The sequence below is a fragment of the Panthera tigris genome, chromosome A3 (genome assembly GCF_018350195.1).
Source record: "Panthera tigris isolate Pti1 chromosome A3, P.tigris_Pti1_mat1.1, whole genome shotgun sequence".
Taxonomy (NCBI): Eukaryota; Metazoa; Chordata; class Mammalia; order Carnivora; family Felidae; genus Panthera; species Panthera tigris.
Genome location: NC_056662.1, coordinates 8,690,663 through 8,718,325, shown reverse-complemented (window position 1 = coordinate 8,718,325; position 27,663 = coordinate 8,690,663). Strand labels below are relative to the sequence as shown.

Below are 27,663 nucleotides of genomic sequence, written 5' to 3'. Positions count from 1 at the left end.
GGGAGGGGGGCGAGCTAACGAGCACGGGAGACTCGAGGGCGCCTCGGGGGGACTCCGGAGGGGGCGCGCGGCGCCCCTGGGCCCGGCGCGGGCGGGGGGCGCACCCCCTTTACCTGCGGCTCCGGCTCCTCGGCCATTTCCTCGCTCGGCGGCGGCCGGGACTGAACTGACACCACACGAGCGAGCCGAGGTTTGAATGAGGAGGGAGCAGGCGAGGAGGGGAGGGGGCGGGGAAGGCAGGAGGGAGGGGAGGCGACGGGGAGTTTCTCTGGGCCTTTTGTGCGGACACCTCCCGGCTTCCGCGCCCGCACCGGCCCCCCAAAAGAGACGGGGGGCCACTGGACGCGGGGCGAAACCATCTCCCCGGGCGCCTCGAGAAACCGCGCCTGGAAGACCCACCCCCCCCAACAAGGGAGAGCCCCCCCGCCCCCACCCCTCCCCCGCCCGGGGGATTTGGGGGCCGGGCTCACCTCGGGCGCGGGGCTAAGGTGAGCGGGGCGGGGGTGCGCACGGGGGGCAAAGGCGCGGGCGCCCCCTACTCGTCCGCGCGGGGACAGTGCAGGCGCGGGGGGTCCCTAGAGCCGCCGGGGCGCGGCGCGTCCGGCGCTGGGGGACTGTTGGGTCAGAAAGTGCTCTGGGAGCAGCTGTTGCGCCCTCCCTCGGCCCGGCCGCTCGGAGATGCCCCGCCTCCTGCCTTCACCGGCCGCGGCGGCCCCGCCCCTGAGCCCCGCCCCCGAGCCACGTGGTCCGCGCAGGCGCGCCCCTGCCCCGCCCACCGCCGCGGACTCCGCCTCCGGGACGCGAGCGAGCCGACGAGCGCGCGCACTCCCGTTCTCGCCTGAGATTCCCGCGCACGCGCGCGCCTTTCACCACCCCCACACACAGTTCCCCCCCCCACCCCCCGCCCCTCCACACACACCGCCTCCCGCCATCCGGCTAAACGTGGCCCGCGCGCGCTCCGGCGGTTCCAGTGACAGGTACGCGGGGAGGGCACGACCCCCCCCCCCCCCCACCGGGGGCAGCGCGCAGGCGCAGATCCAGGCCTCAGCCTCGCCGCCTCCCCCTCCCTCGCAAGGTGTGCCCAGGCGAGGGAGGGGCGGGTAGCAGCACTCCGGGTCATCCCGAATTACCAGCAGAAGCCTCTGCGCCCATTTGAGCAGGTCAGAAAGTGAAGTGCACAAGCATATCTTCAGATTTTCGTCAAGTGTGAGCAAGGTCGCGGAGGTGACATGATTAAAATGGTTTAATGGGTATCTTCATAAAGCTATCCTGTAATTGTTGTTTTTCCAAAAGGGCTCGACTTGCGCCGCTATTATAACTTGAGATTTCTAAACTTGGCCTGGGTTCCAAGAATCCACTTGGCTTTGATAGAAACCCACGTGGAGGAAACCGAGTTTAAACTGCGGGGGGGGGAGGGGGGGACAAAACTAGCCTTGCCCCCTCCTTCCCAGAAACAACGTATTTAGAGCGTTTCCTACCCTTCCCTGCTCACAAAAGGAGAAAAAAGGTTACGATTCCGAAGGCCTGTCTGTGTTCCCTCATTTTAGGTTCGCCCCAGGAGGAACCACAGAAGCAACAATCACAACCACTAAGTTTTCTGCCCCAAAATGCAAACGAATTCAAATGTAAACAGAGCTAGGCAACTCACCGAAAACAAAACAGCAAAGTATTTTTTTTTAATGGGATATGGGTGTATCCAAAATGGAAAAACTTAAAACCTATCAAGAAAGGCACTTAAAGGATATATTTAATAAATGGGGGGAGGGGGGGGCTATATAAATGCTCTGCTGGTGAGCAATGGAGTTCTTAATAGAAAATGGAATTTTGAGAGACAGCTTCTTAGCAGAGGGGAAGAATTTGCCAAGTGTGATGTTTTGCTGTCATTTTATATATAACTACTAACCCCACATATGGTCCGGTTAGTCTTTTTTAAAAAGGAAGTGAACCAATTACTTACTCACAATTAGCAGTGCCAGAAGTAAATTCTTCGGCCAGACCTCTTTTTTTTTTTTTTTTTTTTCCACCCAAGTACACTGATGTTGATCATTTCTAGTACTAAGGTTCCTTTTCTCAGAGAGGACAAATACCTTCTTTTCAAATAGTTTTTAAACCCTTATAAGTAGTCACATCCTAAAACGCAATCCAAGGGCACTCTTCATAAACAAGAAACTTCGTTTAACTTCTCCAAACAGCGGGCTTGGAGCATTGCTACAAAAACAAACTATGAGCAAGTGGAACCAGGTTGAGTCTCCACATTAAGTGTAGCCTTACTCTACATGTTAATGGATAACCTTTGAACTCTGAAACCTTGAATGCTGTAAACACAATAGCACTGATAGTTAAAATTCTAGTGTCAAAACTGAGCAAAAAGAGAAGTCTAAACTTTTCAGAAGGGATAGGGAAACAATCAAATGTTTTGACAAATAATGGTTCTACTAAGAACAATGAGGCTTCTGGCTCTCAGACCTTGTTGCTCCTGAATCATTTTCTGAGCAAAAAAAAAAAAAAAAAAAAAAAAAAGGTTGTGCTTTTTCTCTGTGCCCTTACAAAGCTACCACTTTGTTAGCATAATAGCATCCTATGGTTTGTTAGTTACTGTTTCTCTCCTCCTCCCCCCACCCCACCCCCCAAAACCTTGTATATGTTGTAGCTTTTAAAATTAAAAGAGAATTGTCTTCACTGATCTATCGGCTCAGAGTTTTGTATGCCATCCTTATGTTTGAGCAAAGAATTACAAAGAACCCTGTTCCTGGAGATGTGCCAATAAAACTGGGAAATCGTTGCAAAAATTCTGCCAGTGACTGAGGGCTGGGTTGCAAACACGTACTGTGTTTTTCAATGGACATGGAACGATCTGCATTTGCTGTAAGGGCATCTGTGAGACACAGTCTCCCCCTTTCAAACAGGAAGACTCGCGCTTAAGATTTACTTGGAAAGCATGCATAGTCAAAACAATTAAAAGTGGAAACTCCAAAAGTAAAGGAGAACACTAGGAGCATTTGGTTTTGTAGTAAAAGCGGAAGAACTCATTATTATCCTATGAAATGAAAATGGAAAACCAAGCGTTGGTCTGCATAAACTTAGCTCCACCCACGAGTAATCCTGTTTTGCCATCACTCCTAGCTAGACTATCTCTAAAGGAGTCAGGTGCTGCGGAGAGGCAAGCAACACAAACAAAGAATAGGACCAGAAATGTCCCTTCCCATAGAAGCTGATGCTCTGCACATGTTACTTGGAGAAAGGTCGAAAAAGCCCCACTTCACCTCTCCTTAACGCGACAAACATCAGCTACACCTCGTTTTTCACAATTATCCAAACAGCCCGGCCCTCCTCAAGATATATTTCCCAGTGTACGCTTAGAAAATTGCACCATTATCTCTGATTTAATCCTCGTGATAGGAGACCTCTTCATTTCCCTAACTTCTGGTTTTCTCTCCAGATGCTGCCTGCGACACAGCCTTCTCAGATCTAATAACAAAACCAAAAACCCTTCTAATTTGCTACATTTAACATTTATTGGAATCATCCTGGGAGACTTCGCCTTCATTAGAAGAACAATGCAATACGATCTTCCCATTTCACAAGTATTTATTTTACTGTGGAACTATTACAGAAAAACAGTTTTGGAAACTGTACGTAAATCCTTGGAGCTGAAATGGAGCCAACATAGACACTCGACTTAAAAGAATGCAGTGTTCAGAGCAGGAAAACCTGAAAAACTGCAGTGAGGAGTCAGCAGGAAAAGAAAATGAAAAAGTTAAGGCGAACCTTGCCAGCTCCTGCTAACTACAAAGGACATTTGAGAAGGAAACCAGGGCAGCCCTTTTAACACGACTGAATGCACTAAATTAAGGACGGATCACCCAACAACTCCAGGGAAAGCCACACAACTCTCCTTCCAGTAAGTTTCTTGATCCCACTCAAGTCCTCTCGAAATTTTAAGCCCTCTATAAAACATCGCAATAATAGATGATAAAAATAAATCGCAGAAATCACCTTTCAGAAGTGGAGGCAGCGTCTGGAGCCTGGAGACTTCTCTCGGAGTTTGCCAGCCCACCTGGCTCCGAACAATACTGCAAGAGATGAGATTACTGGTTTTTCCAAGCAAACCGAAAAGGGAGGGGCCAAGTATAAGGCTCAATTCAAATTGAGGTTTTGATGCAATCATGACTTGATTAAATTAATCGACCTTGATGATGTGCAAAGAGCACAGTTGATTTTTAACTGTTATCTGTCCCATTCCCCCTCCACTCTTCGGGCTCGACTTTTGTTTTCTGCCAATATCCTGGATGCTTTTCAAGGCTGACTTCACTCACAATGTAAATGTATAAACTTTCTTTAAAAAATGACATGGGTCGGGGCACCTGGGTGGCTCAGTAGGTTAAGTGCCCAACTTGAGCTCAGGTCATGATCTCATGGGTTCGCGAGTTCGAGCCCCACATCGGGCTCTCAGCAGCGAGCCCGCTATGGATCCTCTGACCCCCTCTCTTTCTGCCCCTCCCCCACTTGTGCTTTCTCTCTCTCTCTCTCTCTCTCTCTCTCAAAAGTAAACCTAAAAATAAATAAACATAAAATATACACATATATATTAATTACATGTGTCACATGGCTTTCAGAGCACCCCTTGAAACCTTTCTGCACTCACCTGATATTCCAGATGGGAGCTCTGGCACAAGGGGAGGGGTTGGAGGAGGAAGGTGACTAACAAAGTTTATTGAAATTTGATGCCCATTCTCATCTCCATACGTGGATCCGCCCACTTACTCAAGCCAAAACCCAGAAGTCCAACTCTATTCCATCTCCATCACCCTACATGCACCTTTAGTCCACTAATTTCTATGTGAATATAGCTCAACCTTGTCCATTTACCTCCGTCTCTAACACAGCACCATCACCTCTCACCCTCTCCTCCAAATACATGGAGCACATAAGGCATCTGCCAGCTTCTTCCTTTCTAAGCTTGCCTCAATACAAGCTCCACCCTAAGTCCAGGAGATCTTTCACAGGGTAAATCAGATCCTGCCACCGCCCTGCTTAATGGCTTCCTATGGCCTGGGGAGGGGAAAGGGGGGTTAAAGAACAAACTCCAAGAGCTGGCCTCCCCAACTCTGTACATCTGGCCCCTGCCTAACCTGCAGCTTCAAGTTTTGGGAAGCCCTTGCCTGGGATTCTAAGCTTCAGCCCTGGGGCCTTCCCTCTGACCCGGAGCCTTCAGACCTGTGGCTCCCTTTGCCTGGCGCCCCCTACCCTTTCTTTCAAGATGGTGGCTTCTGTGCCTGGGAGTGGGGAGGGGGTGGCTTCCCTCCGACAAGGTTTCGGGACCTCTTCTCCCCACGGGTCCTGTCTCAACTATTCCATCACACCTTCTGACAGCTGCATTAGCCTTAGAATATGATTTAGTCTCTCTGGGCTGCAGTTTTCTTCTCCACCAAATGTGGTGATGATGAAGAGGTGGAAGAGCAGGAGGAAGGCCTTAAAAGTTCTCATCACAAGGAAAAGAACTGTAACCATATGGAGTGATGGATGTTAACGAATCATTTTGCAACGTATGCCTACATCAGATCATTATGTTGTACGCCTTAGGCTTATACAAGGTTATATGTCAATCATACCTCAATAAAACTGGAAAGGAAGGTATTATGTAAATACCTATTTTTCTAGAAGACTCTGGAGAATCAAATGAGACGCACTACAGAGCTGTGAACCCAGAGTTTTGCAGGGGCGAGTGGGGAGGCCCGGCATTGTTCTAGGCACAGGAGACAGAGCTTGCGGGAAGCAAAACAAAGCGTTTGTCCCTTTTTATTTATTTTTTTAATGCTTATTTAGTTTTTAGAGAGAGAAAGAGACCGAGCACAAGTGGGGGGAGGGGCAGAGAGAGAGGGAGGCACAGAATCCGAAGCAGGCTCCAGGCTCCGAGCTGTCAGCGCAGAGCCTGACTTGGGGCTGGAACTCACGAACCAGGAGGTCGTGACCGGAGTGAGCCAAAGTCAGAGGCTTAACCGACTGAGCCACCCAGGCTCCCCAGCGTTTGCCCCTTTTTAGAGGGAGACAAACACATAGACAACAGATAGTATGTCTGCCTCATATATTGATAGAGCCGACCCCTTCCTCACCCTTGAAACACTTTTTCCCTTGCTTTGGAACCCCACGTTCTATCGATTTCCACCACCGCCCCCTCTGGTCCTCACTGGAGGCTCCTTCTCAGAACCCTTTGCTGGTTCCTTTGCCTCTCCCTGACCTCCAGCCTTGGAAGCACCCAAGGCCCATTGCTGGTGCCCTGTGGTCTCTTTTCCTGTTCATTCCCTAGACGATTCCATCCACAGCCCAACGGCCCAAAAGGCCATCTAGATGTTGAGGGCCCAAACATATATTTGTTATTTATTTTGAGAGAATGAGATGGGGAGGGGCAGAGAGAGAGGAAGGGAGAACCCCAAGCAGGCTCTGCACGGTCAGCTCTCTCGGAGCCCGATCCGGGGCTTGGACCCGTGAACCGCCAGCTCGGGACCGGAGCCCAAACCAAGAGTCAGACGCTTAACCAACTCAGCCCCCCAGATGCCCTTCCCCTCAACTCTGAAAACGTATTTCCAACTACCACTCCATCTCTGCGTAGATGTCTGCCCACAGCAGTGATCAGTAGATGCGCTCACAACAAACGCATACCGAAAGGAATAGTAAAACACGCAGCTTAGCTGCAGAGAGGTCCGGTGGGGAGGGAATTGAGATTTGGGTCTTCAGGCCAGTCCCTGGGATCTTGGCTCTCTTTCTTCATCTGCAAATGGGGATTCTAACCCCTTCCCTGCCTGCCTCATTGGATGGCTGGCTTGTCGGGGTCAAACCACAGGAGAGCTGGATGTCCGACAACACAGGGCGGCTTTTATGACGACTCTGCTCGTCAACACTGAGTATCCCTCCACAAAGGGCTCTACTTTTTCGTGGGGCTATTTTTTTTTAATGTTTATTTCTGAGACAGAGCATGAGCAGGAGAGGGGCAGAGAGAGAGGGAGGGAGACCCAGACTCTGAAACAGGCTCCAGGCTCCGAGCTGTCAGCACAGAGCCTGACACGGGGCTCGAACCCACAAACCGTGAGATCATGACCTGAGCCGAAGTCGGTTGCTCAACCGACTGAGCCACCCAGGCGCCCCACGTGGGACTGTCTTTGAGTATACCTGGGACTCTGGCCTCAGCGTCCCTGGCAGCACTTACAGGAGTCCCGAAACCCAAGCTTCCACCCTTTGCTGAGAAGAGCATACGGGCTCCTTGTCCTGTTTTCTCCTCTTCCTTCCATCTCTCCCTCCTGGGTGAGTTAAGGGTCTAGTGGGCTATCTGTGTAGCTGGTTAGAGATTTCATTTTCTTTTGTTTTGTTTTTGTGGTTTTTGTTTTGTTTTTTGTTTTTTGGTCTGAATCAGACTGTTAATGCCACTAAGGGCAGGGACTTGTCCAGACTCCCACCCAGCAATACCTCCTGCATTTATTTCTCTGCCTTGGGATGGATGGACGGTGCGGACCAGAGCACCAAAGTTTCAAAGAGATCCTCTGCCAACAGCACAGCTGGCAGGCCGGGAGGCTAGCTGATAAGCGCTAACATTTATTGAATTCTTAATGTGTGCTTTTTCACTTTGTAACTCATTTAACCCCTCTAATGACCCTGTGAGGTAGGGTTTATATTTTTCCATTTATTAGACAAAGAACCCAGGCAGAGACGGATTAGGCAGCTCTCCCAAGGCCCAGAGGCAATAAAACGGCAGCCTCCTTTCCTGTGTAGACACTGGCCGAGTCTTACCCCCACACCCTGCTGGTGCTTCCCCAGGACCTTGAACCAAGCCCAGCACATAGCAGATGCTCATTAAATACTGGACGGAAAAATAAGTAAATAAATAACTGCGTGCCAGGCACTTTACATCTATTATCATCACATCCTCCTAGTAACACAACGGCTACTTTTAGCCTTGCTTTAAATGCAGAGAGGTCAGATATGCATTCAACCCACAGAATGTGGCCAGCATTGTTTGCCACGGGCCTGGGACGCAACTACAAGGGAAGGGAGCTCTACGTGGACCGAGCTACCATTCCGGCAGAAGCGCAGACCATCACCTCTCTGTCACATCGATCTTTTCAGAAGTCACACTGATCTTTTCAGAAGTCAAATCTGATTACATCAGGGTCCTGCCTAAAACTCCCCATGTCTCTTAGAATAAAAACAAAATCCCTGATAATGCGGCAGGCGGGATTGGTGGGGGGACTTTATCCCACCAACACTGGGATGTGACTGGAAAGAAACGCAAGAAAAACCGACCCACTGAACTTCAAGTTAAGTGTTTCCTCCTTGATTCTCTCCTGAAAGGTGGCATCCTGGTGCAACAAAGAAGACGTGGCAAATTGGGGGACACCGCTGTCCGTTTACTTTCTCTCCCGTGTGGAGGGCACGCTCAGAGAATCAGAGCTGTCACCGATAAGCATACTGGCCACTGGACTAGCCGAATCTTCACCCCTTGAAGTTATCACTGCCTTTGCTTTAACAAGAGGAAACTGAGACTCAAGATGAGTAAGTAGCCCGTCTGAGGCCACCCAGCTGACAGTTGGTTCCCCAACCTTCCAGATGACAGTGAGGCCAGTGGGCCATTTGAACCCTATGTCAAACCCCAGCTCTGTCACCAGCCGAAATCTCCTCTCTTCTAAAAATCTACACCAATGCACATTTCTCGACATCCTATTTCCTGAATGTTCACCAGTCAGCCATGAGTGAGTGTCTCTGGGGCAGGGTTGAAACATCCTCACCCAGCATTCCTCCCCACCCCCAATCCTGGAACAACAATATTTCACTTGGTTGCCCCGGGGCTAGCCCCTCCCACCTCAGTCCCTCCCTGGCATTCTTGATGTACCTGCTTACTCTTCCTCCAAGTCCTCCAAAGTCCCCAGTAGACTCCAGATCTCCTTTGAAGGTAGGGAAGAAAGGTCATGCAAATTCACGTCCCAAAGGCAATTAGCAGAGTGCTCTTTTGCACACAGCTGGGAGGCAATAAACGTCTGTGAAATGAAAAATGTCCTAGGGACGCCTGGATGGCTCAGTAGGTTGAGGTTGAGTGTCTGACTCTTGATTTTGGCTCAGGTCGTGATCCCTGGGTTGTGGGATCGAGCCCCACATCAGGCTCTAAGCTCAGCAAGGAGCCTGGTTAAGATTCTGTCTCTCTCCCTCTGCCCCTCTTCCCCACTTGAACTGTGTCTCTCTCTCTAAAGTAATGGAAGGAAGGAAGGAAGGAAGGAAGGAAGGAAGGAAGGAAGGAAAAGAAAAAATGTCCCAGAAAGAAAGAAAGAAAGAAAGAAAGAAAGAAAGAAAGAAAGAAAAAAGAGAAAATGTCCTAGAAAGAAAAGAAAAGAAAAGAAAAGAAAAGAAAAGAAAAGAAAAGAAAACAAGAGAAAATGTCCTAGAATGGATGTCAACTTTCCATGCCTTCCTTTACATGGCCCCTCACAGCTAATCAGTTACTCAGTTTTATAGATCCTATCATCCAAGTAGCTCTCAAGTGCACCCTCTCCTTTCATATTCCTACCATCCTGTCTTTTCCTTCTGATCTGCATAATAATTTCATAACCGGGTCTCGAGTACCTGTCTTCTTCTCAGCCTAGTAAATTTTTCCTCAATACCACAAATAACCATCCTTCTGCTGCCCTGTACAAAATTCTCCAATTTACCCAAATAAGTCCTAGTTCCCTCTCTTAGGATGCAAAACTACACCATGGCCCCAGCCAACCTTTCAGCCAGATTCATTCCATAAATATTTATTGACCACTCCTTTGTCCCGGGCACTGGCTAGGTAGTAATTAAAGAGTGAGGTACAAAACAAATTGGATTGCTGTCCTCATGGAGTTTATATTTTCATAGGAGAAACAGACATTAAACAAATTAAAACAAACAAAAAAAAATATATTAGCATATAATTATAGTAACTACCCTGAAGAGATAATCACTCAGGGGCTCGAAGAGGCGTACATAAGGATATTCATTGCAGCCTTGTTTATAATCGTGACAAATAAGAAACAACCTACAAGTTCATCAAGAGAAAAATGACCACATAAACTATGATATATCCAAATTTAAGAATATAGACAGCAGTTAGAAAGAATGAAATAGTGCTACATATGCCCATGTGCTAAATCACCAAGACGTGATGGAGTAAATAAATAAACGAAGCCACAAAAGGTATGCCATTCTTTTGTTTAAACACACACAATAGTATATTCTCTAAAGGAAATGCATATATATATATACACAACATATATGTATGTGTACGTTTGTATATTATATATAATATATACACGTGTTTATACTACACAGGGCTCAGAAATATATAGGCTGATCATTTCACGTTACATACAAATATCGAATCATTATATTGTACAACTCAAGCTAAGAGGTTATATGCCAATCATGTCTCAATATAAGAAAGAAATGTATATGCAAATGCATGAATAAAAGCTGGTTAATTCTCAAATACGGGCAACGATCCAGGACCCTTTACTGGCAGCTAAATATTTTAATCTTTTAACACGCAAAACACACTCATATTTGACCCAGATAAGTAAAAATTAGCTGCCTATTAACATACAATTCCAAACTACATTAAATACTCTGAGAAATTAAAAATGGAGAATAAAATACTTAGTATTTTCATACACTGCTTTTTTTTCCCACATACTGCTTTTTAATGAACTATTCTCTGCTTACCCTTCTCCTTGCTCTGTGCCCACTACCTGTCCCACCTTCGTTTTGAATCTCCCCAAACCCACATGCCACATATGTCCAAAATCAGTCTGTAGTCATCCTACCCATCCCCCATGCTCCTCTCCACATGCCGCCATGCTCTTTGTTCGGTCACTCTCTTTGTTCGGTGCCTCCTTTATGACATTTGCTGGGTTATGCCCAGCCCCAGATGTTGTCTGAATGGACTACAGTCTCCTCAACGGGAAGGCCAGTTTCCTCCAAATCACAGCACCCAGGAAAGTATCCCAATATTCAGCTGTTCAATGGAAGTAAATATGCTCCCTGGTTCTTCCATTCACTCATTCATTTACTGTCTCACTCAACAAATAGTAAGACCAACTGGGTATCAGGCACTGTTTTAGGTGATGGGAACACAGCAGGAAAGCAAACCCGCCAAAATGCCGATCCTCATGGAGTTAGCACTTAATGTTGTAGTGAATTAAATGATCGGCGCTATGGGGCACCTGGCTGGCTCAGTCAGTGGAGCACGGGACTCTTGATTTTGGGGTTGTGCTTTCAAGCCCCACACTGGGTATAGAGATTACTTAAAAATAAAATCTCAGGGCTCCTGGGTGGCTCAGTCGGTTAAGCATCTGGCTCTTGATTTCAGCTCAGGTCATGATCTCATGATCTGTGGGATCAAGCCCCACATCGGGCTTTGCACCAACGGTAGTACAGAGCCTGCTTGGGGTTCTCTCTCTCTCTCTCTACTTCTCTCTGCACCCGCCTCCCTCAAAATAAATACATAAACTTTAAAAATTTTTTAGTAAAATCTTTAGAAAAGAATTAAAGAATTAAAGGATTCATGTTATGGAGACAGGGGGCGGGGAAAGGGGCCAGAGAGTCGAGGGAGCCGGTGAGGGTAGTGTTCAACAGGCTAGTCCCGGAAGACTTCTCAGGTGGAGACATTTGAGTAAAGATCGGAAGGGGTGACAGTGGGAGCCACGCAGAGGCTCTCTCTGGGGAGAGAGCACTCCCAGCCGAGGGATCAGCATGCAAAGACCTTGAAGCGTTATGCCCCGTGGTTCAAGGAACAGCAAGGAAGCCGGCGTGATGTTGTGGCTGGCATGGAGCACTAAGAGGACACAAGTCATAAAATGAGGGTGGACGAGATCCACACCATTTGGGGCATTGTGAGGACAGGACGTTACTCTGGATGAACCTGAGGGCCGGTGAATGGTATGAACAGAGGAAGAATGATCTGGCGGAGGTATTAAGAGTGTTATTAAACAAACTGATAAACCAAGAGTCCTCCTTTGCTGCAATCACTCAGCTATTTAAGCGTGTCCATATTTTCAGTACAACAGCACAACAACAACGATAATAGTAACAGTAAGAAGAGGTAAGACAAAGCGTAACAAAAAGGGAAAAATAAAACAATTTATTGAGCCCCTGCTATGTGCCAGAGTCTTAACTCCACACCTGATCTACCCGATCATAGTGTTTTCTCGTTCTCCTGATAACCTGTAGACTTAAATTCATCTGGCAGATGAGGAGACCGTAGCCATTCAAGGTTAACTCACTTTCTGCCTTACTAACTTCTTTAACTTGCTTGAGATTCTACAACAAGAATGAAGTAGAATTCTAGCCCGAACAAATTCCAAAGCCCATGCTGACTCATGCCATTCTGTTCTGTACTAAGCGGTTGACTTTGGCCTCAGGAGACTAGAGAATAATAATAGTGACCATCGATTAAGTACTTCTTATGGGCCAAGTACATTATTTGCACCATTTCTGGATACCCAGGCAGAATCGGTACCCTCGTCACCCAGATTAGAAGCCACACCTCCGAGTGGTGAGACAGGTAGTGAGTTCTAGGGCTGAGCTCTTGAAACGGGTTTCCAGGTTCAAACCAAGACCCCGGGCTACCCAACCATTGCCTTTGCCGTCTCACCGGAGCTCCCTCCCCACCTCCACCCCTGGCCTTTTACAGACGGAGGTGAGAGTCATCACTGACAGGTGTATTTGGAGGAATAAATAAGTCCTCACTACTAAAATGCCCTGGGGGGAATTTGGCACATAGCGAGCGTTCAATTAGGACAGGCTAGTGTCACAAAGACCACTGCCCACGGCCACACAGGAGCTCGCCCGCACTCAGAACCAGGTCTGTTCTCAACCACCGCACGGCCCTGCCAGGGTACTTATTCTGGTACCCTTATTCTGGGCGGGAGAAGAGAAGCAAGAGTGTTTCTATGACGTGAGACAGACAGTCAGAGCTGGCCCCGGGTCTGTCCACTCCAGAACCTGAGCAGCTCTTGACCACCAGAACGACTCCTCAGTGTAGACAAAGCAAGTGGAAGGCTTTGAAGAAAGATCCCTCAATCCGAGTGATCCTCGAGGAAGCTGGGAGATACCTACCTGCCTTTCAGGGTTCTTTGGACACCTTCTCCAAACTGGAGGTCAAGCGAGACAGGAGAGGCACCTAAAGAAGAGGGTCAGAGGTGAGTGGCTCCAGGGAAGCGTGCCAGGTGGCTGAGCCCCTGTCTCCCGACCACAGCTCTCCAGCCACACCCTCAAACAGGATGCTGGGGTTTGGGGAAAATACTGGAGAGGAGATTAAGGTTAGAGCCACGCCCCTGGTAGGTATAGAGTGACCAAGAAATCAGGAGTCTACACTGAAGATTGGCCGTCTGCCTTGGTCCTCCGTAGTGCGGTGGACCCAAAGCCAGCTACCCCACTATTTCACTCGCAGCCAATGTTCTTCTTCGGCTCAGCAGCTCCCAAAAACGAACATGCAGATTTTCTCAGAAACCGGAACTGAATCAAACACGGTCCTCAGAGCCAGCGTAGACCCAAACCCTGGCTCCCAGCTCAGCTGCTGGGAAACCTCAGCCTCCTGACTCGACTTGCCTGCCTCACCTGTACAATGGGAAGAACATCGCCGCCCGCTGCACGGGGCCCGCTCTGGAAGGTTACAGGAGCTAATCACAACCAAACCTTAAAACGGTGCCTGGCACACGGCCATCAGCTCAGTAAACATCAGCCAAAATGACCTTAGTCATTATTGTCTCCGAACGTCTCCGTTCTAAAACAGCCCATCCGCTTAACGAATCCCTTTGGCTTCTTTGACAACTTAAAAAAAAAAAAATTTGTGCTTAGCACATTTTGTTGACGTATTTTTACAAATACCAAGCCTGCCCGTCCTCTTAAAAATATTTTAAGAGATTATATTTTGTCCCCACTCGCTTTGAGGAACTGCTTCGGAGCCACTGAGTGGGCCAAAAACAGCAAGAAAGCAAAGGAGGATAATAAAACCTCTTTCCTGAACTTTTTCGAGAAAAACAAAACACACACACAAAAAAAAAAAAAAAAAAGAATTTCAAGATTCAGATTCTGGGCTTTTAAGGACCATCTTGCTAAGTATTTTCTTATCAAGTTCCTTCTTGTTTTCTCCCCTCCCCCCCCCCATAAACACGACAGTAATGAGATAGTTTCTTCTTTCTCCCTGCCTCCAAAAAAAAAAAAAAAAAATCTGTCCCATAAATTTCTCCCAAACCCACGCAACCGAATTTTCTACGAGGATTTGTAAGAAACTAAGAATCTCTGAACAGAAACGAACCGCTCCCGAAGCAGTTCTCATTTGAAGTCAACAAATAAGCACAACGTGTCCCCAAGGAAACAAAGTAGAATTTGGACGATAAAATGGCTCTGCCCCTAATCCCCGGTTCCCCCGAGCTGCAAGGCTGCACTGGCAGGAAACACATATGCCATCACAAGTCTCTGCTAGTTTTCACCAGTATTTCTGCATCAGCCCGCTCAGCCGTATGGACCCAAGTAAGACACCCAGCTTTAAAAAAAAAAAAAAAAGAAAAAAGGAAAAGAAAAAAAATTGGTAAAGGAAAAGAAGAGCACGCTGACCTGATCATTTCTACCTTCCTCGGGGTGGGTAGACAGAGACCAGAAGAAATGCGGGCGCCCCTCCCCCGCCAGAACCGGGCTTCCCGTCTGGGTGGAAACTATCTCATTACCACATTTTCAACAAGTAGACCCGGTTTCCTCGTGTAATCAGAGTTAGTCTGTGGTTGTTTGGCAGTCTGTGCATGCCGTGTTTTTAGAGCTATAGAAAATGTGTATTTATTTATTTTGTGATGGCTGCGACCATATGACAAACAGAAGCCAGCCTCAGCCAGTGATTTATAAGAGCTCGGGGAAGCAGTGCCTTTAAGCATTTTAATAGAGGCGCTCTCATCCTTTGTAAGTGGAAGTGTAAATTGGTACAGTCCTTTTGTAAACAACTCCGCGAGGCAAGTCAAGGGCCTGACAAATGTTCATACATTTGGGTGCAGCAAGAACATTCCTGGAATCAGTCCTAAGGAAATAGTCCTAATAGAGGACAAGGGGGCTGCGAACAAAGATGTTCATGGCAACAAGATTTACTATAAGGGGAAGGAAAATACACACATACTCCCTCCCCGTTTATGGGGAAACACGCGAATAAAGAAAGGGTTCGTCTTCCAAGTTATCCCCGCTCTTGCCCACGGCCATTTCAAAATTTAAAAGCTGCGAAAATATGCCACTGAGAAATAGTTATAATAGCAAGTGGAAAACTCAGGACGCAAGAATCACATTTTTAATAAAATAGAAGTCTTCTTATTAGTAAGCAAAAAAGGCAGATACAGGTATATGTAAAATTGTTTCAATTGGTTTTCTTATCAGGGACGTTTTAGTATGGACTGGGTATTATGTGATACCAGGAACTAACAGTTAATTCACTAATTGTGATAAAGACATAGTAGGTTATTTGAAAAAAATGCACATATTTTTTAGAGATATATACCGAAACATACAGGAGGAGAATGACGTGTTAGAATTTATAATACTTAAGCAAATTTTTAAAACAGGAGAATTGAAGCGATGTGCTTAAAATTGCAAAACGGGGTGAGGGCTATGGGGGGGGATTCATTTTACTATCCTCTCTACCTTTACATGCATTGCAAAATTTTCATTAAAAATTTTTAAGGAGGGGAGCTCAGTCTGTTAAGCATCTGACTTCAGCTCAGGTCATGATCTCACGGTTCGTGGGTTCGAGCCCTTCCTCAGGCTCTGTGCTGACAGCTCAGAGCCTGGAGTCTGCTTCGGATTCTGTGTGTCTCTGTCTCTCCTCCCCTCACACTCTGTCTCTCTCTCTCTCAAAATAAATATGTCAGCATTAAAAAAAAAAAGTCTTTAAAAAAAATTTAAGGGGTTGTTTTTTGATAACAGAATACGTAGGACCTTTTTTTCTTACCTCCAATTTTTCTTAAATGATTTTTCTATGAAAACAGGAAGAGTTGGCAGTCCCACAGAGACATTTTTATTGCTGTGTTATAGTAGTGAATCCCCAGAATGCTGTGGTATGCCTGTGTACCTTCACTGAACTCATAAATGGCCCAAATCCTCTCTCTGGGGTAGCACCCTGCCATCTAAGACTATGCTGTAAATGTGATCGGCTGATAAAAAGTCCAGCTGCCACGGACCATTTTAAAGGTTAGGAACACACACACACACACACACACACACACACACACACCCCACTTCTTGCCTCTTCGGTGCTAAGTGGCAACAGACTCTGGTTTTACTTCCAAAGTTTCATGCAGTAATCATGTAAGCATCAAACAGCACGGAGTTCAACATGCCACCAAGCTGACTCAGAAGGAAGGTTCCACATTCCTTAATTAGCAGCATCAGAAAAGTAGCACTTCCTGCACTGGAGTTTCCCATTTCATCCAGCTACTCCTGGGCTCAACCCACCCCACAGGTTCTCACAGAGGAGTGCCATGAAGTCTGGAAACAGAGACAGTGTTCTTTAATTTATCTTAATAATTCCCTTTGTTCCTCTTTATCCTGCTTTGTTTTATTCGTCACACTCTTCATCCTCTTGTATGCTGATTTTTGCAGATTGAAAGTGTCCGTGGTAGCATGATGTATGTCCTTTGTCTCCAGACTTCACGGACACGCTGGAGATACTGAGATCACAGTTGGGAACAGAATACGTGAACACTTCACCCACTTGAAAATACAGTCCTCTTGGTTATTAATAGCCAAAAAGATTCAAAGTACTGGACCAGAGGCTTCTTTTTTAGTACCAATTACTTAAATTAAGTTTCTGATTTGTATTAAAGTTCTCTGGCACGACTCAGGCAGGACACAAGTGCATGAGGAAGATTTCCAAACAAGATTTTACACGGTTTTCCAATGTGATGTATTTGATCATCTTTGAAAAGGCAGGGGCAACACAATTGCAACCTTAATTGAAATGTCAAATTCTCATTGGATTTAACCACTGTAACAATAATTTACTGTGAACTTCAGAGGTTTTGGAGAAATGTACAATAACCCTAAGCAGGTGACTGACAGATTTGACAGATGCTTAAAAAAAATACTATTTGGGAAAAAAAAAATACTGCTCGGAAAAAAAAAATACTCTTTGGAAAACATTATTTTTGCCCTTTGAGGGACCCTAAAAATCCATTCTATGATGCATTATTCCATTTTCCCCTTGCAGTCTTCCCTTCCTCAATCTATGTCTTTTCAAAGAATTCTTCTCCTCTTTGACCACCAGGTTGATAGATTTATATTTGCTTTTTAATCAAGTACCTTAACTGTAAGAGAGTAGATAAGAAAAGCTCATAGTCTAACACCCCGGGAGAGAGCAAATGTTTGCCTCAGTGGCAAACCCACGTTCTCAGGGGTCTAAGAGCAAAGAAGTTCCACTTGGGGATTTTATTTCTTCTGAAAACCTCTTCTGGTATTTGAGAACGTCTGATGCTATTTAGTGGGGCAGACCAACCCCTGATTAGATCTTTTAAGAACAAAAGCCTTTCCTTCTGACCCCAGAGAGTAATGAATTCCTTGTAACACTACATGATAATTATGATGAAAAGCGTATTTTAAAATCAATGTACTTTAAATAACAATCACGTCAAGTTGAATCCAGAACCAAATTAAATCGACTTTGGCCTTTTGGTGTTCTTGGGTCATGTAAGAGCTGGGTTTGACTTTATCCCTGACTCAGTCTCCCTACTCCCTCCTTATATCACAAGACACTGTAAGGGGCATAAAAAGTGCCCCATGACTATGATATTGTCTTCTTGGAGACCTAAAGAGGTCATATAAATTTTTTCTTGAAAATAAAGTTTATAGGGGCGTTTGGCTGGCTCAGTTGGAAAAACACATGACTCTTGACCTCAGGGTTGTGAGTCTGAGATACACCCATATTGGGTGTAGAAATTACTTAAAAACAAAATCTTAAAAAAAAAAAAAAAGAGAGAGAGAGAGAGAAAATAAAGTTTATACAAGCAATACAGTGTAAGACCTGACCCTGAACCCAAGAAGCTGAGTCTTTTTTCAAAGAAGTTGAGATTGAAACACAATTGTTTTAATTAATATTTGGGGGATAGTCTTCACATGTCAGTGAGAATTTTGCTCAGAAAAAATGATATCCGAATTCACTCTAAAAAGTGTTGTCTCCTTCCATTTCTGAACATTAGCAAATAATTTCTGCCCTCTTCTTCACTTTTCCAAATTATGAAAGATTTTTATGGCTTTCTTCATTTTCCAAGTATGCTGCAAAACACTGTAAATATCAGAGAAACACTGGAATTTCAACCTGGAATCATTCAAAGTTTCTGCTTGGAATCCAGGGCACCCGCCATTGACAGCATAGTCTATTGTATTCTGTTTACATAGAATCCAGATGAATGGTACCCACCTGGAGCTGTTCAATGGACTGAAAATAATCTTAGCAAACGTGTAATGGTTTGGGTACAGCCACTGCTACGTCATCATCGAGCTGGGGCCACTGCTGCTGCCACTGTCTGTTAGATAGGACCTTCAAACCCTGCTGGCCTTCTTGATAGTTCTTTGCCTATCAGTGGATCATTAGTTGGAGCATTTCCTTAGTCATAGAGCCTGGCCGTTCGTTGGGATGTTCTCAGTAGGAACTACGGTTGAAGATAACAGAATGGTTATTTAGACGTGAATGCGGTGGGGGGGGGGGGGACACCTCTTTCTTCTCGGGGGCTCAAGATTGTTTCGTTATTTTCTGATTCTTGAACTTTTAGCTCTTCTTAAGAACAGAGATCTGATTTTTTTTTTAAAGCTTTCCGATGACATTTGAATGTTGAAGTCTTTTGAAAATATTTACATTTTCCAAGCAGCTAGCAACACTCTCTGTCTTCTATAGTTCTCAAGATTAGGGAAAATAAGAGAGAGCTAGAGAGTTGGCAAGCAAGTGTATCATAACCTGGCAAAGACATTCCTGAGCAAAACTATATGGGTTTGAGCTTATTGGAACATTTGAAAGCAATTAAAATGCTTCCCCCCCCCCACCCCAAACTTATTTTTGTCCTTTTTTACTTTAAGCACACAGAGGTGTACAGCTGAAAAATAATATGACAAGCATGAATGAGTCATCAGGCGGATCAAGCCAAGAAGCTACTGTCAGGGGTCTTTATGGAATATACTGGATGGAATGTCTATCATCCACGCTTTGGCTTATCGGAGGGGTCAAGACCAGCCCTTTAAGAAACACTGATCAGCTTCCCAATATTCAAATTCCTACTTTTTGACCTGACACAGAATATCCTGCCTTGTGTCAAAAATACATCTTCCAAACTATACCTTCTTCCAAACTGTGGGGATAGACACTAAAAAGAGGCCTATGATGCAACTATATATAAAGTGTGTGTGGAACACACGTAAACGGAAGATAGTAGAAGCCACGGGAGATGAATCAGAATTATTCAAGATAACTCCACAATGAGCTCGAAGAATATCATTAGGTCTACGGACCTGCCTTATTTTAAATACAAGCGCTCTCAAACTTTACAATACCTCGTAGGAAAAATTACAGGATGTATACTCCAGTATGCAGTCGACAAGTCCGTAAAAATGCCACTTTATTTTTATGATTGGAAGCCTTACTGTTCATTGTAGAAAATTTGAAAACCGCAGAAAATACCCCGAAAGCTGACACCAAACACTCAGAAACAGCCACGGTTCCTACGTTGCTGTGTCTCCCTGCACCTTTATTCATTTGTTTGTTTGTTTATTTTCCCTGCACCTTTTTAAAAAAGACACAGTATTTGGTAGGATCGTGCTTTGTCCTCATCTGAGGGTTCACAGTGACGGTTTTTCTCAGGTGTTAAATAATGTCAGATTCTCCAATCACGTCTTGTTTTCTTTCTCTTCTAAAATCTACAAAATATGAATGCTGTACAGACCCCCAACCGGCTCACCCATCCGCCTTCCACATACAACACCTTCTGGTCAGGGAGGGTGGTGCAGAATCTCTCTGAAAAGTGAAACAGAAAAAAAAAAAAAAAAAAAAGTTTCACTCACAGTTGAATTCAAACCCTAACAGGTAAAGACTTTCATACCAGGAAACTCTTCCCCCCCCCCCCTTTATCTTAAGATATTTCAGAGCAAATTATCTGGGAATAAAGACCACAAAAGGGGTATTCACGTTGTAAAGGTAAACCAAATTGAGAGGGTAATTGTCTCCTTAAAAAAAAAAAAAAAGTCTTAGCTCTGGTCTTGGTGACTTGGAGGGAGGGCCCTGGGTGGCTGGAGAACCACAGTGGGAGGGGTACCGAGTTTCTCTGTGTACCCTTTGTGCTTCCTGAATTTGATATCAGAAGAGGGCATTCACTTCTTTTAAAAATACAGACGTAGATTTTTTAAGTACATATGCCTGAATTGCAGTCTTAAGGGATCAAGCGCATTAAAGAAAAAACGTAACCACCTCTGTCCCCCGAGGTTCCTCACCTCCTCCTCTCACCTTCCACTTTAGAATCAAACGGCACTAAAAACAGAACACCTGCTCCATTTTGACCATGAGTACGTTGTCAGAGAGGCCTTGAAGGTGCCTTCCCAAGTGGATTACCTGGCCACATAAAAGAGAGACAGGTAATTTATGAAAGGACTCTTCGTGGCGTTTGTACTTTGTCTATTTCCAGCCTGTTTCAGCTTTCTCGGGACCCACCCGACCTCGAGGATGGTGAGCGGGCTCCTGGGAGTGAAACCGATGTCCGATTTGTCGATTTGTCGCAGTCCAGAGCGAGATGCTACGGTGAGCTCCACCTGAGGGCTTCCTCCACGCCTTCCCACTCCGCCGTGTGGGATTAATTCAGAGATTTTCTGAAGTATTTACTTAGACGCACTCTCCTTCTGAGTCAGTATGGACTCTGTTCATCCCATTTCCTTGAAATATGTCCACCTTCATGGGTGAACACAGGAGCGCGCTTTCTTCCAGAGCACACGTGGATAGTATGTATTTACAGAGATGTCAAACAGACAGACATACAAAAAACAAAACATGTAATATTTGAGCTTCCCTCCCAAAGGGAGGACAGGTGCTTCTCTGGCTTGTAGTAAACGTTGCAAGATTGGTAATTTGATACATAGCGTGAGAATCCACTGCGGGGCGTCTCTCTTTTTTGTCTTTCTTTCTCTCTTCTCATCAGACTGTGTGTCTGGCTTGGAGAACCAGCCAGGGACCCAGGTAGTGGTGAGCCCAACAACCTGCCACACCAGACTCAAGTGACAAAAAGTCTGATTGCGCAATATTCTCAGCAGGTTGGCTTTCCACGTTCTAGAAAACGTTTTTAATGGGTTTGAGATCCTTTCACACTAAGCACTTTGGGCTTGAACTGTCGTGGTGCCTTGTCATGAAGTTGTGTTTGGAACTGTGGTGAAAGTCGGGATTTTTCTCTTCCTCCTCTTTTTTTTTTTTTTTTTTTACCCCCCCCCCCCACCTTTAAAAACAAGATAAGCCCCGTATGCAAATAGAGTCCACAGCGACCACCACCGTCCTGGTTCTCAGCTTTATTTCTCCTGCTGCAGAGCCTGCCTTCACCCATTATACGCTATTTGCATACCTTTAACATTAGAAACATTTATTCCAGGAATGAGTCATTGGAGGCATCTTCTGCGTTTACAGCTCGGACGCTGGATTCAGTAGCATTAATGCCAGAAGAATGGATGTCTTCTGTATTAAAAACCTCGGGATTGTTTGTGCGTAGAGAGAGACAGAAAGAGAGAGAGTTTCCGTTTTGTTTTTGTTTGTTTCATTTGAAGAGTGAAATGTGCTCAAATACATTAAAGATAATGCTTGAGATATATTTAGGTACATGCTTCACACCCTAAAGCAATATGCGGTATGAATGAGAATGTCTCACTCTGCGGGGAGAGAAATGGCAGACTATATACCCTTCCTGAGCCGGCTATAACCAGCCTCTCAAACAAGAGTGAGGGCTGAGTACCTTGAACATTTTTTTCCCCCAGCTCTACTGCGATATAATGGACACACGACATTGTGGAAGTTGAAGGTGCACAACCTGTTGATCGGATACATTCGATTTTGACAGATGTCTTTTAATGGAAAAAAAAAAAAAAAGGAAAGAGAAAGACAACCCCAATGCTTTTCTCAGAGAGAACAGGAAGCCTGAAGGAGGAAGTATGTGACAGTTTATTTTTCAACAAGCACACAGTGTCAAGTGAATGAAATCCCTCTGGAAGCTGTAAAAAATGGAGGCTGGAAGGTGGCTGTGTTCAGGTAGCACAAAAGGCTTCTCAATATTTAGAACCTTTTTCTCAAAGCTAAGTTATTAATGAAATCCAATATTGCACTTTTCCAAAAGGAAACACTGAGTCATTCATGAAATGATCTAAGATTTCGAAACTTGCTTACACCATTTTTTTTTTTTTCTCCTCCTTTCCTACCTGTGCCAAAAGCAGGCTCAGAAAAGCCAACCAGTAACTGTGGCCTAAATCCAGGGAGCCGGCCAAATTAGCCGAAGAATGGAGTAATTTAACAAAGACTCCCGATGCCCCAGAGGGTTCCTGTCTCACCCCATTGGCAGGCCAGAAAGGGCCTGCCAGCCTCCCTGGGTCCAGAGCCGAGGGGCCTCTGTCCCCGCCTCCCTCCGAGGGAGCCCGTGATTAACCAGTTCTGGCACAGCGGTTATTTGGCCATACCCCTGGCCTGCCTCCAAGTTTCGTGTGGAACAACAAATGGGCGTGGGCCCCCAGATAGGCAGGCCCGTGTTCCAAGGAGGCAGTGAACACTCACGGCCAAGAGCCCTGCACGATGTGGCCAGAGCTGGGGTACAGCCGAGAATGCATTCGGGGAGGGAATGGCAGCTTCTCGGTCCGTTTATCGAGGGTGTCTCCACTTAGGCCATTAAATAGTGTCCAAAGACAGTCAACACGCGTGTGGGTCAGGAATAAAGTGTGAGTCAGGTCGTTCTGACCCCCTCCTCTCTCTCTTGCTGCGGAAGAGGGTTTCCAGGTACTTGATTATTTTATTTTATTTTATTTTATTTTATTTTATTTTATTTTACTTTATTTTATCTTATTTATTTCACTTGTTTCATTTCATTTCATTTATTTTAGGAGAGAGAGAGAGAGAGCACAAGGGGGAAGAGGGGCAGAGAAACAATCCCAAGCAGACACCATGCTCAGCACAGAGCCCTTTGCAGGGCTCGATCCCACGACCCTGGGACTATGACCTGGGCAGAAATCTAGAGTTAGACGCTCAACCGACGGAGCCACCCCAGTGCCCCGCAGGTACTTATTTTTAAAAGCATGACTTTCGGGGCACCGGGGTGGCTCCGTCGGTTGAGCGTCTGACTCTTGGCTCAGGTCGTGATGTCACGGTTCATGAGTTCAAGCCCCATGGTGGGTTCTGCACTGACAGCATGGATTCGACTTGGGATTTTCTCTCTGTCTCTCTCTGTCTCTCTCTCTCCCTCTCTCAAAAATAAATAAACATTGAAAAAAATTAGTAAATAAAAACACGACTCTAGATCAGAGTACTTTAAGAATGACACCACCAAACTTTCTGAATAGGCACAGGGGAAAGCTCCCGTTTTCATCTTTACAAACACCCAGAAGTCCATGTAGATAAATCATGTAGACAAGGAAACAGTGCTTTGGTCCAAACAATACAGGAAACGCCTGGAATGGCGCCTCCTTAACACAACGCCCTATGTTTGCCTTGTACTATTCAAAGGATTTTACAGATACATTATCTTCAGACGACTCTGCGAGGTAGAAGGGGGAAGCGCACTTGCCCATTTTACAGATTAGGAAACCAAGGCCCAGAGAGGCCGCGGCCTTTCTAAGGCCACAAACTCAGTCAACTGCAGAGCCCGAACTTCGGTCCAGGACTCCTGACAAGGAGGCCCGATCCTCCCCCTCCTCGCCCCGTCCCTTGTAACCAGGCTCCGAATGTTCCCTTCTGTGTGATGTTCCCGGCTGTGTGTCCGGGCTCTGTAGGCTCCCGGGTCTGTTGCTTTTGCCCCGCAGCCTGTGTTTCCAATTCCTAGGATTCCCAGGAATATTCAAAATCTTACTTCTGCCCCCTACTTTGAAGATTCTGGTCCTTTTTCGCAACGGGGGATGTACCTATTTGACCAGGAAGTGGTCCAGGCTCTGGAGTTCGTGTAGAATGACTTCCTCTTTTTCTCCCTGAATTTATTACGGTATTAATTTGATCCCAACACCTAAAAACAAAAAAATCCCAGACTCCGCACCGCGTACGAGGGACTTTTTAAAACAAAAGACTCTCCTCCACTAAGATGTTACTAACAATCACCAGGGATTTTAAATTTCCTGTGTGTGTGTGTGTGTGTGTGTGTGTGTGTGTGTGTGTGTGGCTCTTTCACACTTTTTTTTTTTTTAACAAAGATTTTTTTTTTTCCTGGTCATTTAGGAAGCAGCATATTTTTAAAAACTATCTTATTGTTTTTGTGTCGCTCACATGGGGTAGTTCATGGGCGGTTATCACTAACACCAGAAGGAAAAATATTGCAGACCTTCATGACAAACCATTACACTGACATAGGTCTGGCTTATTTAGAATATGCCCAGTAAGCACTGGTTAAAAATTGATGATTCGGGGCAGTCTTTCTCCACTGATTTTTGTAAAATACCTAGGAGACCTTGAACATTCTGTTACAGTTTTACAATCACGGAGAGGACGGAAGGTGGTGTTCGCGAGGGATATTGCTTTATTACTCAGCTAAAAGTCCCTTTGGCTCTAAAAGTCCCTCCTCCCGGCTGCTGCAGGCTGGGAGAAGTCAGCATTTTCTCTCTCCCTTACTGGTGCTTTTACCATGCAGAAGAGACTCCATTTTCAAAATCTGTGAAAGAAAATCTTGTGCTTTTAGCGAATGACTTTCCCCCTAGTGGGCAGAGACCGCCCCCCCCCCCGCCCCTTCTTTGCGAAGCAAGAGCCACTGGGTGAGAGCAATCTGTCACCAGCTCACGTGGCTGTGATGGAAAGCCCTTTTACATGCTGTTCACCATGTCTCAGGCACTGTTGTGTGCTTTTATCTTTTTTTAATTAAAAAAAAATTAAGTTTATTTATTTATTTTGAGAGAGACAGACAGTGTGAGCAGAGGAAGGACAGAGAGAGAGAGGGAGACAGAGAATCCCAAGCAGGCTCCCCGCTGCCAGCACAGAGCCCGACACGAGGCTCGAACTCACGAACCAGGAGATCATGACCTGAGCCGAAGTCAGAAGCTTCACTGACTGAGCCACCTCGGGGGCCCTTTCTTGCACATTTTTAAATATACAAGGAACGTTTTCACTTATTTATTTAGTTTTAGATTTTATTTTTAAGTAATCTCTACACCCAATTTGCCCAACATGGGGCTTGAACTCATAACCCGAAGATCAAGAGACAAACACTTCACCAACGGAGCCAGCCGGGTGCCCCAGAAATACCTCCTAATCTTTAAACACGCAAAGTGGTAAATGTGTCATCTTTTAGGAAGCAGGTTTGGATGCCAATAAACTAAACCACGAGTCGAAAAAGTGTCATTTTTCTTGGATAACTCAGACTTTTTCAGTGCCCTCATTCTGTACTGAATAACCATCCATGATGAAATAGAAAGAACATTAAGTCAAATTGTACCTACGTGGACTCTACGACTTTCCCTGGAAACTTCTTTCCTGGGGCCAAATTCCTAATATGGGTTCTGTTCTCATGGTTATCTCTTCTTCCTCCTCCTAAACAGAAAGTGCGAAAATAAAGGACTCGGTTTTTAAACACACACACACACACACACACACACACACACACACACACACATTTTTAAATGCAGCACACACACTATGCATATTACAGTGCAGTTTTAAAAAGAGAAAGAAAAACTGTCTCTGCAACATAAGGGAAGTATGCAGCACTCACACGGGTCATTAAGACTTGCCTTTATTATCATGTTGCTAACCACTAAGGGACACATGCAATGCTGTGACAAGCATAATTTAATTAAGCTTTCCATTCGGTGTTGTTTGAAAAGACCTGAAGGCTCTCACCGTAAAGTAAACCCAGTGCACATCCCACAAGAAAAAGTGGAAATGATTTCACCGAATGAAGGAACTCAGCGAGCTTTTTCCTTCTTATCGAGCAAAATGGATTTACGCCGATAAGCCAGACCCCGTGAGCGCCAAATGCTGCCCCGGTGCCTTCACAGCGAAGTCGCCTCCCCCCCACCACACACAGGAACACAGGATGTTTACTCTTCACCCAAACCTTAACCAAAGGAAAATACAGCAAACGAGTCATCTGTGTAAAATCCATGGACTTCTTACGTCTTTGGCATTCCAGATCTTGGATTCAAATAAATAAAAATATTTACGAAGCGATTCATCTGTAATCTGAGTGAAATCATGACCGTGTGCAATATATGAAAATCGTACCCCCCTGGACAGCCATTCAACAGCATACTTCGATTGCAGACCTACTCTGCTGGGCAGTATTTTAGGGGAAGGCGGTCTATTGAGTCCTTTAAGACTCACAGTCCTTGGGGGCTCCTGGGCAGCTCAGTCACCTAAACATCCAACTTCCGCTCAGGTCATGAGCTCAAGGGTTCGTGAGTTCCAGCCCCACATCGGGCTTACCGCTGTCAGCACAGAGCCCGCTTCGGATCCTCTGTCTCCCTCTCTCTCTGCCCCTCACCACCCCCCCCAACCCCGCCCCCCCCCAGCTTGCGAGCATGCTCTCTCTCTCTCTCTCAAAAATAATAATGATGATAATAAATAACTACACATAAAAAAAAGACTCACAGGTCCTTGAAACCATACTTACTTTCTTACAGCCATGACAAAATGGAAGTCTTGCAAACTGTGGCCCGGCACCTTCCTTTTGTTTTTGATTTTTCTTCTTCACTGAAAATGTATCGCGCGCCTACGGTGTGCCAGAATCCGGGTTGGTGCAGAAATGCAAACTTGCACGCGCAAAAAGGTCCTGGCCAGAGGCGAAGTTCTATTTAGCCGGGTCGACAGACATTAAACAGGCGAATTCTAGTGGAATCCAACCATTTGTAATCATCTGGATTACGAACAGCTTGATTAAGGATGCATAGTGGCCAGGCCCTCCCTGGGAGACTAGGGGTCACTCGCATTCTGAGTGTTACCCCAGGGGAGTTAGATGCAGGAGTCCTGAGCCGCACCCTGCAGGAAGTCTTTAACTACAGTCGGAATAAGTAATCAGAAAAATTACACGGCACTGGGGCGGCCGGCTTCTCCCCGAGGAATAAGGGTCAGTACTTGGGCCCTGTGATACTTTTCAGGGCCCACAAACATGTTTTTATTTTAATTTCTCCCAAAGCCAGAAGAAAAATGAATCTGACAATAATGAATATATAACAATAGTCCAGCCGGGGTTATATGCATCTTTAGGCCAATGCCATGGCAAAATAGAATTTTTAATATCCTTTTTTTGGAGGAAGGGATTCACAAAGGCTAAATAATACTGTGGGTCCCTAACTGCTATGGTTTAGCCCTGGTGCTATGGGAATATATATACAAGGGATCTGATCCCGGAGGTGCCGGGGGGGTGGAGAAGGCTTCCAGGTAGAAGGGACCATGGAGCTGATATCTTCAGGGAGAAGAGAAACCAGCTATGCTAT

General features: G+C 45.7%; 1 protein-coding gene and 2 long non-coding RNA genes across 11 annotated transcripts in view; 1 reads left to right on the top strand and 2 right to left on the bottom strand.

Moving 5' to 3' along the window:
- Positions 1-15,273, bottom strand: part of ZNF217 (zinc finger protein 217) — a 44,490-nt gene extending 29,217 nt beyond the window's left edge. For 2 of the 7 annotated variants that reach the window (XM_042980127.1, XM_042980118.1), the window contains exons 1-3: positions 13,621-13,709; positions 13,120-13,183; positions 3,997-4,073 (exon numbers count right to left, since the gene is read on the bottom strand). The gene's annotated coding sequence lies outside the window, so the exon portion shown is untranslated. Of the gene's footprint in view, positions 1-113; positions 379-470; positions 689-3,996; positions 4,074-13,119; positions 13,184-13,620; positions 13,710-14,619 lie in introns of those variants that run through there. The other 5 variants (XM_042980120.1, XM_042980122.1, XM_042980121.1 and 2 more) reach the window with 5 other exon arrangements.
- On the top strand, positions 21-22,003 carry LOC122237148. Of its 3 annotated transcripts, XR_006215356.1 has the most exons (4): positions 21-190; positions 8,344-8,544; positions 20,534-20,812; positions 21,648-22,003. It is a non-coding gene; the product is annotated as an uncharacterized LOC122237148 (long non-coding RNA). The 3 variants fall into 3 exon arrangements; XR_006215355.1 differs by lacking the exon at positions 21,648-22,003 and having other exon boundaries at positions 84-190; positions 20,534-21,483; XR_006215357.1 differs by lacking the exons at positions 21-190; positions 21,648-22,003 and adding an exon at positions 2,505-3,901 and having other exon boundaries at positions 20,534-21,483.
- On the bottom strand, positions 19,805-27,177 carry LOC102950011. The gene is made up of 3 exons (XR_001510831.2): positions 26,841-27,177; positions 25,669-25,759; positions 19,805-20,035 (listed from the first exon to the last, which is right to left on the bottom strand). It is a non-coding gene; the product is annotated as an uncharacterized LOC102950011 (long non-coding RNA).
- Between the last annotated feature and the right edge of the window lie 486 nt (positions 27,178-27,663).